The sequence below is a fragment of the Anas platyrhynchos genome, chromosome 9 (assembly GCF_047663525.1).
Source record: "Anas platyrhynchos isolate ZD024472 breed Pekin duck chromosome 9, IASCAAS_PekinDuck_T2T, whole genome shotgun sequence".
Taxonomy (NCBI): Eukaryota; Metazoa; Chordata; class Aves; order Anseriformes; family Anatidae; genus Anas; species Anas platyrhynchos.
The window spans coordinates 3547791-3566816 of NC_092595.1; the positions used below are offsets into that span (position 1 = coordinate 3547791).

Here is a 19026-nt window from a genome sequence, read left to right on the forward strand (position 1 = left end):
CATTGCAAGACATTGGATTTTTTTTTTTCTTTTTGTGGTTATGCAGTGGTGGGCAGAGTAACAACAGATTTGGGGAGGAACAAAGAGTAGGTGATGTGTCTGGGAGCTCGAAGACAACTCTAGTGCTACATTTCACTTCTAATACCAGCCTTGGGCATCTGGCAGGAGATCGACCATAAAACATTTGCTCTCATTATCATTTTTCTGTGCTCACTGTTTTACACCTTGCAGGTATACATGAATCACCAAAGCCGTGCTTATCAGGATCAGCCCTCAGTGTAAACTATAAAATGCCCCATAAAAAGGTTCACACTAGTGCTTTGTTCCCAAGTTGATGCTTATATTTCAATGCCTGTGGCAAAAAATAATTTTCATAGCTTTTTCTTAATTTCAAGCATTGAATAGAATTATTCTGGATTACTTCCTCTGTTATACTTTTAACATGAAAAAAGTCATTTACCAATTTACCAGATGGTAAATGTATTTCAGATGTGCTGACCACCCTTCCTGAAATACTTGGCAGTGGCTGGGAGTTTTATATCTTTCAGCCAGTTATAACAGATGTACAGTAGAGAAGAAAATGAGTTAATGGATGATGGACGGATGGATGGATAGGCATGTACAAAGTTTTTGAATATGATTGTCATTCTGCAGTTTTATATAGATCTCCTTTATTTTAGGATAAAATATCCATAGCATTGACATAAAGGAAGAATATTTTAGGCTGTGAAATTCATTTTGCAGTTATTGCTTTGAAATCTAAAAAAAGCCATCATTTTTTTAATTTATTTATTTTTTTTTCTTCACCAGGTTTGTGATACAGGTAAATACCTATAGCTGGAATGAGGTGGATGTCTGCTGTGTTACTCTCCAAAAATATAACTCTCTACTGAACCACAGATTGGTATTGCAAGGTATAATACCAGCAGAAATAATCAATTGCTCCTATTGAATTATTTTCAGTGAGATTAATGTTATAATATTTTTTACCATGTTATGAAAAAATTTGATTTTGCAAGCTTGGCTTTCAAAAAAGATCAGAGAAGAAAGCAGTGTTATATATACACTCCCAAGCCACACGCAAGGAATAAAGATGTTATTATTCTTGGCCATATTGTTCTCAATAAGGGCGATATTAGTGTATCCAGTTTTATTGAAATATTAATGTTAATAAATGTACCGGTGTGGCTGACTGTCAAAAGTTACTCCTGAAGTGGTTAAATACTTGAAGCTGCATTACAGTGGGCAATAAAAATACTTCAAGTGCAGGAAAGATGCACTTATTCAGAAGCTTTTTATGAAGTTAATCTAGAACATTTCAGTTAAATTACTGTTTTGAATGTGAAGGGGATTAGGTAATTGATAAAGCTGAAATAAAATTAGATTTTCTCGTAAGCAAGCCCTATAACAAATCAGAGATCTTCAGCTGGTTCTCAAGCCATTGAAATGCACATACTTCACTATATAGTAATAAATATTAGTTGCCTTTTATTTGTATGTAAAGCTCCCAAATACAATTTCAATTATTTTTTGAGGCTACTTTTATTGAGATATTAGTAAATGTCAGGAACGTGAAATAGGCAGCTAGGATGCTGACAGGGAACTGAAAAGTGAGAAAGAGGTTTTAAAAGCATGTTTTTGGCCTGGCAGGAATGTCTTGAAAGTCAGTAGTGGATGCTCTCATTGACTTCAGTAGAGCAGAGCCAGCCTGACCATCTCTTCTGGAAACCGCCTCCCTGTTTATCAAGAGATTATTTGAACTATCAAACATTTGAGTCTGCAAAAACTAGTCTGGAAATCTCTAGAGAGAAAGGATTTATTATTGATGAAAACAATTACTGTACTTGGTTTTGATTATGACAAGTAAACCTCAAAACCAACATTTTTTTTCTGTGGGATTTCTACAGACCTGTCCTTGGTTCTCAGTTCCTGAAGGCACCTGGAAGCACCCATGGGTATGCCTGCCTTTCCATTCATAGCGAGCCTTCAAACAGACCTGAAGCCTGTGGAGATGTTTGGATACCAATGTAAATGAAGCAACACAGTGCAAATGGCACTCAAAATAATGTCTGTCATCCCTCGGAAGGTGTAGTGCTTCGGTATTTGGAAGTGAAAGATTCTTTAAGAGTTAAAAGCAGTGCATATGTATCCAAGGATACAGTTCCTTACCTGAAATATCTGAAAATTATTCTGAGAAATCTGAAGAACCTGTTGTTCTATTTCTTCTGTCTTTTGTCAGGTAGAGGACAGGTTTGAGAACTTACTACAGTTTTTTTCTAGTGTGAAGGCCAATGACGGCCCAATCCACTGCCTGTTCATTCTCCATAAGTATGCTAAGTCATTTTATAAAACTAAACATAAAGGCTAGAAAATATTATAGGGATTTTAAGAAAGCATTTGTGAACATGAAGCTGTTGTTTGCCAGCTGCCAAGAGTTTTGTGGGTCGGCCATCTGCCTCCACCAGCAGCAGGAACAAAATACGACGGGGTCAGGCAGTAATGGGGCTGCTGCCGCTTTGCAATTTCTTGGTGACAGTGATAGATTTTAAAACAAATTGGTGCTTAGGTTCCAGAGGAAAACTCCTCAGCAGATTACAGCACTATCAAGAGGGGTCAGAATCGGAGCCAAATCTGTTTGACGGTGTCTTGCTACCTCCTACCTGGTGCTGCTGCACAGTGTCTACAATGCCCAGGTGGCACTGACAGTTCTAATGCTGAAATACTGCCCCAGCTCCATCCTACACACATTTCAGGACATTTTTTTGATGCTCTTCCTGTAGATGGGAAAAAGAAGTAGAGGAATCCTATCACAGATGAAGTTGTTTGCCCTGTCCCCGCCAGCTATTCATTATATCACAGGCCAAAACCAATGAATAGGAAAATAGATATCCTGTCTCATCTGGTCAAGACCCAAATTGTCAGAAAGTTTACCTTGATGAAAAACAAACCCTCTGAGGACATCCAGTCCTGGAACACATTCACTGGCAAAAACACGGAATCTGGAGACCTTTAACTGGCAAAAGGACCCCACAGATGCTAATGGATAATTTGTGATTTAGAGATGAAAAGAGCAAGCTGTTGGAAATCTGTTTGTGGTACAGCTGGGGCACCAAGCTGAGACCTGCTTACCCACTCCCACATGTTCTTTTAAAGACTGTCAGTCCATGCACAGTTATCTGATACAGTAATGAAGTTATCTGATAAGTAATGAATTAGCCATCACCAAAAATCTTCCAGACCCTAACCCAAAAAGCAGAGGATATTAAAGAAGGCACCTGGGAAGCCATGGGCTAAGTGAAAATATTGACTACACCTAGGAAAGAGGTAGCTATTTGGTGAAAAAATAAATCTGACATCAATGCAAACCCAAATTGTACTATTGCCATGTTATAACAGCACAATTAGACTGGAATTAATTACTTTTATCTCTGTAGAGAAGACAGCACTGATGGTTGCTATACTTAGGGGTGCATATCCATACTGTTGAACCATGCTACAGCAAACAGACAATCAAAAGAAAATTAAACCTGAATGCTGAGATGACCCCGAGATTGGGGCTTCGCTGGCATTGTCTGTCCCATCACTCAGCAGGGAGATCATCTGCTCGCAGGTTACCTGCAGTTCCCAGTGTTCCCAGAGACCTAAAAACTGACTTCTGAGAATAAATTGCTGCCAAGGGTATGGAGAAAACATCTTCTCTTGCACAGGTTTGAATTTAGCATTAAATAAGACAATTCTGAACTCCGTATTTTTTAACCTGCTTATGATAACTCCATCTGCTTTGCTGTGAAACTGCTGGAAGCACATAACAGAAATTACATGCTGGTTGCAAAAGGAGATGGCACCATTGAGCATCTTGTTACTGGTAAGTTGAAGTAGACTAATACTTAAAGTATCCTTGGGCTTCAGCTGCCAATCTCTTTAATCAGATCTACTGTCTTTTGCTGTCATTTCTACAAGTACTACAGGTCTAAATTAGAGGCTGGATCTCTTCACGTTGTCATTAAAGAACTGTGAAAGAGCAATGGCCACAGTAGACAATGATTATTTTGACAAGGGGATCATATTATACCTCTGTACTCTCCCAGCGCAAATCATACTTGATCATTATAATTGAGAGGTGCATTTCTTCAGACTGATGACTTCTATCTTTGTAGCATTTCTTTTCAGCCTAGATTATTACTTGTTTCCTTCCTTCACTGCTACTAAGCACTACACTAGCAGGTATAGAGTTTTATCCTTTGCCATCCCTATAATCTGATGTTATTTCCACAAGATAGCCTTTTGAATAAGGTATTTCAATGTCAGTGATTTGATTCCTTTACCACTATTTACATAAATAAAATAAGCCATAACAATCCAATATAGAGCGTACATGACTGCATTCACTCCCTTTGATCCCTAAACATTTGAAATGTGATTCCTTTCCTGTGACAGTACAGATACCGTCAAACAGAAACATCTCTTGGCTGAATTCAGTACGGGCCTATCACTTTTAACAACTTTCACTTGAGAAAAAAAAATATTAATAATAACCTTATTCCTTGCAAAGTGATGAGTGGAACCATTTTTGTGGCTTAAATTATTGATTGCCCTTAAGCATCTCATTTCAAACATTTTCAAAAGGGAAGCAAACAAGAATGTATTTTACAAATAAAAATTAGTTTAATGAAAATTTCCATAAGACAAATTGATTATGATTCTCACTTGGTTTTGATTAGAAATGTTTCAAAATGATTTTGGAAACTATTTTTCTAGATATAGTCCTGAACTCTTTATTTACTGAATTTTGTAATGTTCGTATGGATGGAAACTAAAAGAGAAAGTTGATTAGAGAATGACTGAGTTTTTCTAAAACGGAGAATTACTGAAATGGATTCTTACTTGCTAAGACTGCAGAATATATTTATATATGTGATTCACCATACGGATGTAGGAAAATGTTCAAATATTTGTGTATCAAGTTTCAGACTTTCATAAATGTTTGCTACAGCAAGTAACACTGACTGTAGAATATCTTTTTTTTTTTTTTTTTTTTTTTTTTTTCTGTAGAAAGTAACACTGACTAGAAAATATCCAACCACACATTTGATTCAGGAAAACCAAAATGACAGAATGAACCAAATGAGTAAGGAGGACATTACTACCTAGATAGTAAGTCCCCAATATGAAACTGCATTCATGATATGACCTTTACTGTCATGGCCACCTTTTTACAGAGCAGTTGCCAAATCTATCCATGCTGTTCTGCAAGTTTTTCAGACCTTGACATTACGTATCCTACTAAGCCTTTGCTCAGGAGACAGCATTAACATCAGCCCGTTATGGGTGCCAGCCTCTGCCACAAGCAGAGGCTGTATGTTTGCTGCAGGTTCCCCTACCTGCCCTTGCTGGGAAGAGAACATTTTAAATGTTTGTGTAGGATCAGTGGTGCATCAGCACAGGGACAGCTGCTCAGTCACATTCCCAGTTAATACAGCCCAGGTTAGCAAATCTGCAAGAGCTTCTAATGAAAAGATACATCTCAAAAGTCTGTGTTTTAACAATTCCCACTAAAATTGTTCTGCAGGGACACATGCTACAGCTGAAATCTCTCTGGAACAGCAGGCAGATGCCATGCTGCCTCTCTTCTGCCCCAGGACAAAGTGAGGCTGCTTCCCCACACCCTAAATGGTATTGGTGAAATACTGCTTCAGCAGAAGAACGAATAGCAAACCAGGACCAAAACTGTATTTCAACTGATGAGCAAATCTTAGCCATGACATAAACATGCATCTTTTAGTAAAGTTATTCATTATTAAGTTTACTCTTTTGTTTTTGTTTCCTTTCTCCCTGCAATGGAGACAATAATGGATTGTTTTTCTCAGCATAACGAAGCTGGATGAAAAGGAAGAAAATTCATAGCTGTTGCTATTTCTTTATTTATTTAGTGCGGTATGAGTACTCCATATGTTATATGCTAATTTAAATAATTATTAAACACAAGACAATATAATTATCTGACATACTTCATAGAAATTGTTGCTGCTTCAGTATTAAAAAAAAAAAAAAAAATAGTGAGTGAATGCAGAAATAGCTTCTTGGCCACAGAGGTCAGGGAAGGGTACTATCAGCTGAAAATGCTGTCATTATTCATAAAGCTGCAGTTCAGCTGGTGTAAAATATGATGCACTGTCATTTAACAGGCACAGAAAAAAATCATAAAAATCTGTTTTAGTCATGTAATCACAGGTACCTCTGGGACAGTCTCTTTGTCCTGCAGAAGAACTGCAGCTATTTTGGAAAGCACATCCACTTCATATCTTCATCCAAGGAAACAACCACAAATCAATTAGATTAGAGCAGTGACTGGGTGAAGCAGGAGTTAAGGCTGTGTGTGTCAGCATTTCTATTAAGTTGATAAGTAACTCACTGTGAAAAATCTAAACAGGAGCATAGGCGGTCTCTGCAAATAAGTTGTCTTATTATTTTCTCCAAATTTTAAATCATTGGTCATTCTAAACTCATGTCAGCTTCATTTTGCTGCTGTGTGTCTGCCAGCTTCAAGAACATCCTTGTGTGGATTAATACCTGAAATACCACATGTGAATTTAATTTTTCTGCTAAGGTTTTGAAAATGAATCCTCAGTCCCTGCTGGTGGTAATGGAGGAGTTAAGGCTCCAAGCAATTTCATGGAGTGTAGGCTTTAAAAATTTATTAATAAAAAATGATCCAGCAAGTTTAGTCATTTTGGATTTCTTTAATGAAAAATGTTTAAATATGTAAACACATAAAGTAAATATTCACCTAAAAATGATTCACTGATGTATTTTTAAAGCTTCCATGACAGGTTTTAATATAAAGTTTAAGCAAAATTGCCAGAATAAAGCTTGTGGATGTTGAATTCTTGGCTCTGTTATTCTTTTTAGAATATGTGATATGTTCAATAACAGAGATGCACCAGTAGAGAAGTCTTGTAAAATATATAAGGTCTTTAATAGGCTAAATTAACCCGGAAGGGAGAACAAGGCAAAGCTACACATACTACCAGTGAAAATCAAGAAGACTTAATAAGTCACAATGCAACTTCTTCGTTGCAGAGACTCCATGTAATACCATTAGACATGCAGGTTAGAAGTGGAAACTCTGTGCCCTGAGGTAGACTTCACACAGAACATTTTTTTCAGTCACTCATCTGGAAATCAAGGTGCTCCAGGGGTTCACTCGCTTCGTCACATCACAGAGTCACAATGTGGCTGAGGTTGGAGGTACCTCTGGAGACCGTCTGGTCCAAGCCCTGCTGCACAGGGGCAGCCAGAGCAGGTTGGAATTTTGATGACCATCTTCACCACAATAAATAAATAAATAAAATAAATAAATAAATAAAATTGTCGTGTTTAAACAGAAACACCTGTATTTCACAGAATCATAGAATGGTTTTGTTGGAAGAGACCTCAAAGATCACCCAGGTCCAATCCCCCTGCCACGAGCAGGGACACCTCCCACTAGACCAGGTTGCCCAAAGCCCCATCCATCCTGGCCTTGAACTCTGTGCTTGTTGCCTCTTGTCCACTCACTGTGCACTACCAAGGAGAACTTTGAAGAACCCTAATTCACTCACTGAGTCTCTTCTTCCAATCCTTTAATCACCTTTGTGTCCCGTTGCTGAACTTGCTCCAGTATGTCCCTTTTTCTCAAATATCGGGGACTCAGGCACTGGGACCCAGCACTCCAATTGTGTCTTACCAGTGCAGAACAGAAAGAAAGGAACATCTCCCTTGACAATGGCAGCCCAGGTTCGTTTTGCTGCAAAGATACCTGGGTGGCAGCACGACCTTCTGCTGTACCAGCCGCTTGTCCCTGTTTTTTTGTTTTGTTTTGTTTTGTTTTATCTTGAAACAAGCTCTAAATATCTTTCATGATACATTCAATCTCTTTTCAAACTACAGCTATATCATAAAGCAACATTCATTCTGTTACCCAAATAACCAAGGAAAAAAAATAATTCTCTATATATATTTAACAACATTTTTTTTTTTAATTATGTCTTAGTCATGGTGATCTCTGTGTCTGTGCTAAATCTAAGGATAAGAGCTATATTTTTCAATAGCCCTGTAACACACTGAATATTATTGCCAAGAACAATTTATTTATTTATTTATTTAGACAAAACTGTCTTTTAAAATGCCTCTAAAAACTGTAGATACATGTTGAAAAATAAAAATGTATTTGTTTGGCTTTCATTTTACCCTGTAGAATATTGATAATATTTTATCTAAGATAGTTATAATAGTTATATATCTATATTTTTTTTTTTCTAGGAAGTCACATTATAATCACATTAAGACACTTCAGGGTGTCTACCCTAACAATAGCATGTCCTGCTGTGTCTTATTACTTAAATGTGCTTGCAATTTGCTCTCCCTGCTGACTATTCATTTGTCTTTTCTAGGCACAGATTGATAGCAACTTTTATCAAGTTGTATTTATTTCAGTAGGAAGAGTGTTGGTCAATAACATATGAGCTGAAGCAATCAACTCAATTTTCTAATGATACCATTATTCCAGAAAACCTGATGAGGTGTATTTATTTGTACTGTACCTTACAATCAAGTACTCCATCCATACAGATAGTTAGTGAGAAAATAACCCAATGATCATTGTTTCCACATTTAGAAAGACCAGTTACCCTGCAGATACATTTTAGCAATCCAGGCAATTTCACATAAATCTAGACTCACAGACACTTATTTTCCATCCTCAGAAAAACAGACACTTCCAGTCTGGCTGTTCTGAGACTGTTGTAAGACACTTTAACTTGTTAGGAAAAGGTATTTGGGAAGCATAAGATAGGATGAGTAGAGACCAAGTGCTTATTCCTGTGGTGGCCCTGTATCATGAATACACATGGAAGTCTTCATGTGAAAAGGAGGAAGGCAGTAAGTAGCCAAACATGGTAAAGTGTAAAGACGCGGTCTCAGAAGTACTTTGAGGCTGCTTTTGGATACTTTCATTTACCCAAATTCCTCAGTAGACAAAAGCCTCTGAGTCATGTTTGACATCCCTTCTCAGTGGGAGTCTCTCAGGAAAAGTCCAAGGCAACCCTATGGGGGCTCCTGTTCAGCTCAGGGCGAAGGCCCAGCAGGCTCTGCAGGTACACCAGTACACTCAGCTACAGACAGAGATTTGTTCCCCTCCTGGAATGTTAACTGAACTGTAACAACGCCCATCCTTCCTGACATTGGTCAGGAGTCTGCAAGGAGCAGCTGAGCTTGTAAAGGTGAGATTTTACACCCATCTGGACTATCTGATGTCTAATAAAGGGCCATCTTCATTCCCAGTGCAGGCACTAATAATTCCCCTCTGCTCCAGCTTCTGCTTTTATGAAATCTGAAGGAGCTGAATAACTTTGTGAACCCTGTCTCTTTGTTAATTTTCATTATAAATGTTTAATGGTTTAAAAAGGCACTAGTGCAGATAGAAAATAAACAGAGGGATGAGCATGCAAGCTTAATTTTGTCTATTGAGGTTTATAAATCTAGGTTAAAAATGATGTAGAAAGCGGTCAGAAGAGATCTTCCCTTTCATAAACTCTTTGATACGACTAATGAGGAAACCTCCTGATGAGAGAATAGAATATGATAACTTCTCTCTACTAAAGTTCATATGTATCTAAAAATGAATTTTGACTTGGTCATGTTAACAATCTTTTCCTATTTCTCCAAGAATCTTAGAAAGAAAAAAAGCCTTACTAGCAGTAAATGAAGTAAAGCTCATTTTATCTTAGACTTGTTCTCCAAAATGACAAAACACAAAGACTGCATTTGGAGTAGGTGAAATACCAACATTTTGTAAATTATATGTTTAAGTAATGATTCATTTCTCTCTAGGTTTTTGTTAGCTGAGTCTAAATTTGTTGTATACCTCTCCTGTATTCCAAACCAGGAGTATCAAATACATGGTATTGTGTAGAAACATACAGAAAACTACGCAGCAACCTGTGGCAATTAATTTCTTATAACACATTGAGGCTGTAGCGCTGTTCTCAGGCTGTCATCCAATACAAACTGCCTTGCTTTTAAAGCAGAAAGAGGGAAAAAGGATAGTAACACTGGGATAAACAGTCCTGCTTCTGAGAGGCTTCTACAGAGAAAGCAAAAAGGAAGCCACTCCTAATTAATGGCACTCTATCCGAGAACTTTCTTAATATCGCAGAAGCCAGGGAGTGAAGTTCCACATTCACAGCTGTTTTATGATTCCCTCTGCCCTAAAATGAACCATAATTTCATTATCAATTCCAGACATCTATGTCTGAGATGTATTTTCAGTGTTTACAATGCTTTTCAAAACAGAACTAATGAACTGTGTGTTTTAACGGATTCTGTCAGTTTTGCAGGCAGGCCTGTTATTAGAGATAGAAAGCAAATGGGAGCAATAAAGTCGAAATGATGCCTGGTGTACAAATAAAAGTTGTAGGCAGCAGGTTCAATATCTTTGCATAATCGTGACTCATCTAGCTGAGTTATCTGCAAGCAGCGAGCTCGGGATGTGAAGTCATGAAATGCTGTTACTTGAGAGAAAGGAAGAAGTTCTCTGCACTGGGAGCATGTCCGGCACAAACTCATGTATAAATATAACCTAGCTTCAGTGGGAGACAAAGAGTTCTGCTGGGGAAAGGGCAGCGTGCTCAGCCTGTAAAGGCACCCAGCAACTATACTCTTGAACACAAAATAGATATCAGAAAAAAAAATAAAAAATCAAATGTTTGCAATTAGAGCTTTTTTCCCATGATTTTTCCTAGCCATTCAGCTGGACAGGAATTCTGAATTATCACTGAATTAAACTTTGGAAATGACATAGCAGTATGCATGGTGTACAATTTTTTTTTTTTTCTATTACACAATTTGGAACAGTGCGAAGAAATACCTCAGAAATCCATTGATTTTGGCAAAGTACTCACTATGAGCCACTTTTTAATTTGATATTAAGCACCACGAAAAAGGTGTTTAAAAGGTCAGAAAGTCAGTCTAGAGCAATGTGCAGTTCACTACTGTTTTTCTTTTAAAAATACTAAATAGTAAAAATATAAATGATCATTCTTCCATGTAAGAATGGAAGAAATGCTGAAGATGAGTTTGAAGAACTATCTCTGAGGTAAAAAATCCTTCAAGTATAAGGTAACGCATCATCAGCAGGCTTCCTTAAGCCCAATTTCTTCTACCTTTTGTTTTGTTTTTATTTTCCCTTCCTTGTTTGGTTGAGCCAGCTCCTGCAGCCTCTTGTCTGCCACTCCTTTGCCCAGACAAACTGACCACAATTAATAACAGAGCTCTGCTTACATTTCTACTTCTGATCATCCCCAAGTCTCTCTCTATCCACATCAGCTTTTCATGTCTTCATGGCCTGGTATCTACACTTGCCTCTCTGATATTTCATGGTTAGAGTTATTTAGGTTGCTGGCAATGTCAGAACCTATTTTTTCCTCATTCGAGCATCTTTTCCAGGACATCCAAACACATCTTCTTTTACTTCAGCATTTTACTGATAAATCTAATACCACTTACATCCTTTTACAGATCTCGTTATCTATTTGATACCAAAATATTTTGCACAGCTTTACAATAAACCCTCTTTGCATAACCCCTTTTTATTCTTTCAAGTTTTATCCTATGTCTTACACTTGGACAGGCCTAACCCTTTGACAGCAAGGCTTGTCAAACTACTTTGTGCTTCAGTCAATTTTATCGTCTTCAGAGCAGATTCATTTTTGCCTGCACAATAACACTGCTATTTTCCTGATGAAGAAGATTTATCTCACATTTTGTTTTAATGCATGGCAGGCTGATTTTTACCTAGCTACAAAATGGAAACATGGTCAGAATAACGTGCTGAAAAGTGGTGGGCCTATTTTGCCTGTAATGTATTAGCTATTTCCAGAGGAAAATTCTTCAGATTCATATGTTTTCCCTGCTTGCTTAGCTACATAACTTCTCCCTAATAGTCAAAGTCTTTAAAGGTCATCGTATGTATATATATAACATAACATTGCTCCAAGATTTCACTGCTTGTTTCTGCCACATCTTTGCACTGGAGCATTCTCCTCCAGGTGAGCCAAGGTCTCATTATCACTGTCATTATTCTAAGTAAGCCAATTTAGCAATGCTTTCCATCTGGAGCACTCTTTACTAGCTAAGACACAAAATCAAGTCCGTGACAGGAACATTTTATCAGATTAGGAAGCGATTTGGGAGGATTTGTGGGGCTTTTCTCCTCAGGGTGAATTTAACATGAGGAATAGATCATCTTGCATGGCTAGGATTGATTCCCTAAGGTTAGAAGCCTATATCTGCTATCTATTAAATGACTTGTATTTCATACACCCAGGGGTCTGTCTAAATAGGAAAGGAAGCATAAAAGAGGTCATGGACTGTTCAAAGGGAGTACAAGCAGGAGAAACTGTGCATGAAGGGTGGGTTGCCAATGTCCAGGAGAAACACTGCTGAGGGATACCTAGCACCGAGTCCACACTGGGTGACTCTACACAAAAAGATCTGCTAGAGAAGTATTGACTTGCACTAAGTACTTCGGAGTTGGTGTCCCTATATTCTTCTTAATTAGATTACTGATTAAGTGTATCACAATGATCCTAATCCAACTAGGTGTACCGATGCACCAAAACCATAGTAAGACGTTCAGCCTGAATATGCCAGGTACCTTAGAAAGTCAGAGTAGAAACAAAAGCAGAGAGAAGGGGCAGACTGTCCTGAAAATATCTCAGAAGGATGAGCAAACAAATAAACACAATAACCAGTGGATTCACAGAGATGGAAGGGAGGGAGCAGCAACAGAAAAACTAATATGTCCAGGATGGTAAATAATATTCTATACTATCCATGTTGTTCTCCATGAACACATCAGTTAGGAGTGCATTTTGACTTCAGTGTTTCATTACAGATGTTTGATATTATTGGCAGTTTCTCAGTAAATCCAACTGTTTATATACGTGGTCCTTTACATGGTCCTTTACTGTCCTCCATTCACAATGCATCACACACAGCACTGAAGGGAAGTATATAGCCCTGAGACAGGAGCCTGGCAGAACTAAAAAATAGCTTGTTCGTTTTCTTCAAACCAAAAGTGTCTGAACTACTGCAGATTACAAAGGGAGGAAGCTGGTCATTGTGTTTACTTAGGAACATATTTGATAATATTCTAATTAAAAATAGATCCTTTAGCACAGTTGACCTATCCTCATTTATTTATTTTCCATAGGCTTCACTGGCAATCAGTGCCAAGGAAAGCAGCAATCCCTCTCCTCATGGTCTCTGCTGGCACTAAATGTGCTTCCAGGTCAAAGCCATGTCTCTGCTTCCATCCATGCCTGCTGGGAAGGATATGCAGGAGGACAAGAGAGCCTGTGATGCCTGTGCTCCCCAGAGCTGTCTGCAGGATGTGGGGTGCCCCAGGGCTGTCCCTGCTCCATGTGTGGCTGAGAATTGCCTGGAGGAGAGCAGAACAGGAGCAGAAGATTGTGTAAAACGCAGGATGAAACATAACATCATGCTTTTCTGCATGCTTGGAGTGTGTCAGGGCTCCAGCTTGTTTAGGTGGGGGTGTGGGGGAATATCTGCAGAGCTGGAAGTGATGGGAAGCATGGGCAGGACCAGCTTTGCTGGGTGCTATGTCAACCTGGCTGCCTGCCTGCGCACAAAACTATCCTGCATTGGGGCAAATCAACATCTGAATCCCCTCCTACACTAGGAATCCAGCTCAGGTACAAAATATTCAAATTTCTTACCACCTTCAACTGCCTGTTAAATAGTGTCAATCATTGTGGTCAGCAAAATTTGTTTGCATGGTATCTCTATTTGCAAAGTAAAAGTGGCCTTTCAGGGCATGAGACCCCAGGAGATTTGAAGAATTTTTACTATTTTTTGCTTGATTTGAAGCTTACATTATTTTGCATGAAGTCTTAGTGGCATCCCAAACATTCTTAATCTTCCGACTGCAGGTCCTTTAAAACTGAGGGGCGTAAATCTAGTCCAAATTTGAAAGTTTTTGTATGATCTCCTTTTAATTCATTTTTAATTCCTTTATACATTTTTAATTACATTATTAGAGTGCTTGTGTTGAAATTCACCTAGAGTGCTGCACAGAGATAATTACTTAATGTATAACTAGAAAGCCTATTGTATTGAGTACAGTTGAGGATTACTGGAATTCAAAACATTCTGGCGTTTTAACTTTAGGATTGTACACTAATACAGTCCAAATGAAAATTTGCATACACAATATTAACCTGGCAAATATGAATGGAGAAGAACAAAAAGGCAAGCAAACAGCCGTTTTTCTTGGTAGTCATGCAGTGCTCATTATTAGACCTGAACCAGTAGTGACACTGTATCTGAATCTTGATTAAAAAATTAATTGCTGGCCAAGTCTAAGAAAAAAAAAAAAAAAAAAGAAACAAATCAAACAAGAAAAGGAGCATTCACAGAGATGGAATTAATAGTAACACAATGCATTCATGAATCCAGCAGTGTAGTACATATTCTAATAGCCTTAACAAACTGTCATTTACTGATCCAAGTTCATAGTGCTGGAAAATAAACTCTGGTAATGGCAACAATACCTGGCTCATTCCTACTTCAAGCAGTATGTTCTAATTCGTTCTTGATTTCCATGAGTATTTGAAAACAATAACATTACATTTGTGCTCTGGAACTGTAAATGTTACCTATACTGTCTTGTGTCTAATTTTTAGGGTGTCCTTTGTGGAGCAGTGGCAGACAAATTTGGCTACTTCTGCTTCACCCAAGAAATATCACTTAGGAAAGCTCAATTCATTTTCAATTCTTCGCTATCATGACAGTCACAGCTTATAACTTCATTTGAGATTATGGTGCTGTTAAACTGGGAATTGTGCAAATAAATTGCAAGGGTGACCTGGAGAGCTGGCAGTCAACAACAAAAAAAAGTAAAGAATAGAACAGGAAGTGGGCAAAGGGGTGGCAGAACCTGCTCAGTGGCAGAACCAGAAATAAAAGCCAGGGATAATCAGTGCTAGTTCAGAATGCTGTTCACGAGAGACTAGTAAAGAAAAAAAAAAAAAAAAAAAAGTAGTAAAGTAATAAAAAAAAAAAGAGAGAGAGAGTTTTATTTGGTTGTTTTCTGTAGAACACTCCTCAAAATCTCGTAGGAAAGATGACATTTTCCTCTGGGAGCAAAACACCAATATCTGCAATTCAAGATGGAATACCTTTAAATTCCCATGTAGCTTCTTACTTAATTATTCCATAAGACTGACAAAATTAATGTAGGTGAAATACAAACAGCTCCAACTTCAATGAAGCTTCAGTGATGACAATGTTTTTGGTACAATGTTGGTGATTAGATATGTGTGAGGCAGATCAGAAAAAGACTCTCGCACCTGAAGACAAAGTCTTATTTTCCAATGAAAATCTTTGCTCATAAATCTGAGACTGCTCTTTCCCTTTTTGTATATATTTCACTTGAACTTGATTTTCCTTTGTGTTGGTTTTATTATCTAGCCATTTCTGGTGAGAGAACTTAACTGAAATATATTCCTCCTCTCCATGAACTAAGAGTTTAAAAAGATCAAATCTGCCAGAGATCCCTTTCTTTTCAGAGGATGTTGTTAGCTGTATCTAACGCAAGGACCTTGACTGCTCAAAACCTGTCCACCCTGGGACAAGCATGTGCTTGGTCAGTAAGTTAAAACAATTTTGGATTTTGGTATGACTATGATTGCAGCTGGTCTCTAACTAGCCTTTCCTCAAAAGGTCAGTGTAAATGAAACTTCTCTAGGCGCTCCTTCATGATCAGTCCATTCGTATTTTCATTTCAAATACCATTCCTGCCTCCCTAGTTGAATATAGACTCTGCTCTTAAGTCATTCTTCACCTTCTTTTGACACTGACCTGCCTGGACCATGGCTCTCACCTGCTGTCAGATGTCCCTGCCACGTACGTGTGGATCAGCTACAGTCTCCCGAGCCTCTGCTCCTAACTTCAAACAACAGCAGCTCCAACTTCCAACTCAGAAGTTTGTAGTGTTGGGTGCTGGCCAAAAACGATGCTGTCAAGCTGATATAAACCATCTGCTATTGCATTTACCCTTTTTTTTTTTTTTTTTTTTTTGGCTCTATACAACTCTCTGGTTTGGAGGTAAGTCCTTCATCATAGTCCTTGAATACCGAGCTTTTGATGGAAGGGACAACGTGGTCACACCCCATCAATTTAACTGAACTCAGAAAAAGTGCCATTAAATTAACCAAATACTCCACAGCCACCTAGGAGCTCATGGGCCTGTTCCCAGCTGAGAAGGCCACGACATAATCATGGTTACCAGGGACTTGGAGGGGAAATTGTTTTTGTGATGAAAACAGAGACACACACATGGCCTTAGAGCTTTATCTTTTCCTTATTGAAATTTATGTCAAAGCTTCCTTAACCAGATAAGAACATTTCAAATGTTTATCCATTTAGTTCAAAGCCATTTCATCTGGAGGATTTAATCAGAATACTAACATTTCCACCATGGAGAACACAAGGAAAAGTTTTATCGTAGTGTTTGGGCACGATACTTTCACTTCTCAGGTGGAATCCAAAAGGACCAACAAGGCAAAAGGCAGTAAGAAAGCCACTTGCAGAACTAAGTTTCTCAAAGGGGGTCTATGCCCACCTCATTATGCAGTTTTTCAAAAAATATCTGTGGAAAAAAAAAAATCATAACTGGCCTTCCTCTAAAAGGGCAAACAACATTAGTTTGTAGCAACTAATTATTTCACTTTATCTATAAAGAGTAGGAGTCAAGCTGATAAGAAGGGTAAGAGTTTTATCCAGCTCTTGAAAAGGCATCAAGAAACAATCTCTGTTGTGCTGCTGTGCAGTGGTCACAGACAGGTGTCTGTGGCCCAAACTGCTTTGTTCTTCTTAAGCAAAACGTTGGAATGAAATAACAGCCTAGGAAGTGAAAAAGTTATTTTATACAGGCAAGTCACCTGGCTATCTGTTTTTTTTGCCAGGGTTGACAGAAGGGAAAGGACAGCCGAAGCAAGATGATGATTCTGGAAAATCCAAATAATAATAAAAATCCAGTAGAAGTAATAGTGGTTTAAGTAATCTACTTCACCAGACCTTAGAGCATGCCACTCTATAATCTCCACGAAAATAAAACATCAGTATTTATCTGTCAACACTGCTTAATATATAGTCAGCAAAATCAGAAATAGGCCTACATAAAATAAAATCTGGCAAAAGCACAGAGACTGTTTTCCATCCAGCACTTTTCAAAATGTCACCGAATGACGTATTATTGTATTTTGCAGCAGAAACCACTGCTGCCCAACTACTGAGATTTAAACTGATGCATTTGCGTAATATTACTGATCTTGCCCATCACCTACTTAATTTTTTCTTATGTTTTAAGTATGTTACAAAACTTTGGAAAATATTGATTTTATTTTTTTTCATGGTGCTTTTATCCATGGACCCTACTGTGGCTTAAGAATTTTTCTGGTCATACAAAATTTCTGGCCTTAAATAAAAGTAATAAAAGAAAATAGAGGCTTTTGAACCTCCAATCTTCTCCATGTCATGAGATTATGCACAAAGCACAGAAATTATTTCAAAACCAAACATTGTCTCTGTGTATAATGGATGCAAAGCCAGAACCCTTTGGCATCTATAGCACTCATCAGCATCACAGCCAGAGACTGCAAATCCTTCCACAAAATTGTGACAAACCTGATTACTAAAAAACTGTCCAATCTTTCCATGTCACATGCAACCCAGCAATCAAATAGGAGCCGACAAGAGCTTATCTGATAAATCCTGTTTCTCAACCTTATTACACAAGGATAAACTGCTAAAACAAAACCCACCCTTAGCTTTTTTTCACCATTGCTTTGAGTTTTTAGAACATGCAGTTTATCTATGTCTATTTAAAAAGAAATCACAAGAGTGACTGGGAAGGAAAAGGGTACGGAGTCATTTTAAATATAAGGATTACAGAAACTGCTCAGAAATCAAAAAATAATCTCTTAGAACTAGCTAAGTGTAAAAATCAGCATCTGTTTTATTTCATCTGAGGTTTCTCCCCTCTATCTTTTTAGCTCCATCTGTGACTTGTCTTGAATTTGTGGATTTGTTTAAGGGCTCATGCTAAATGAACATTTCAACGTCATTTAATATCATTACACCACAAATGTAGTAATGAGTCATGGTGCCATCATGGAACCAAGACCCTTGAAAGCACCATTAAATGAATGGCAAATGTTCTGCTAAGTGTTGTATTCAAATAAGCTTGTTTTGGTACTGCTTGATCTTCAGCACTCATTTTTTAGCATAGATGCTATTGGTGTCTGACTAATGTTTTACGGAGACAAATGTGTGAAGAAACAATTCTGAAATTATCGGTGTTCAGGAAACCTGTTTTGTAGATAAGAAGAGTGATTGTGCAGGGACTAGAAGTATATACATGCTCAAATTAATCAGGCAGAATGATATAGCTGCTAGGGAAAGACAGAGATAAAGGTGAACAATCCCAAATAACCATTTTACTCAGGATTATCCCTATAAACAGTCCTGTGTAAATTTATTAAAGTTATTATGAGAAATATATTTTTGTACAGTAAAGACACACGATACTGTTACGCTATTTCTCATTGCTAATCATCCAGTAATATTTCTTCCAAAGCTGAATCTTTGGTTCTTCCTTGTACACAGAGCCTTTCACTTGTTTTTTTGAAAGAAGATAAAGGATGATGGTGAAAATATCATCTCAGGAAAACATTTTCTATTCACTAAGAATGTTAGTTTTATCCGAAATAGTGTGCTGTATGCATGAGTTGGTAAATTTGCTCCTTAGGTAAGGCACAATTTATTCACCACATTTCATTCAACAGATCAACATTAGAGTGTTTATTTATTAACATTAACATATTTTTAATGTACAATATCAGTAGCTTCTTTATGCTGATAATGATTAATTGTACTTCTATTTTGGAAAACAGCCTACCTCCG

At 37.8% G+C, this 19026-nt stretch overlaps 1 long non-coding RNA gene across 1 annotated transcript in view; it reads left to right on the forward strand.

Moving 5' to 3' along the window:
* Window positions 1-4674, forward strand: part of LOC119717734 (uncharacterized) — an 89697-nt gene extending 85023 nt beyond the window's left edge. The window contains exons 4-5 of the long non-coding RNA XR_011811350.1: window positions 811-914; window positions 1908-4674. This is a non-coding gene — a long non-coding RNA (uncharacterized lncRNA). The remainder of the gene's footprint in view (window positions 1-810; window positions 915-1907) is intronic.
* The last annotated feature ends 14352 nt before the right edge of the window (window positions 4675-19026 follow it).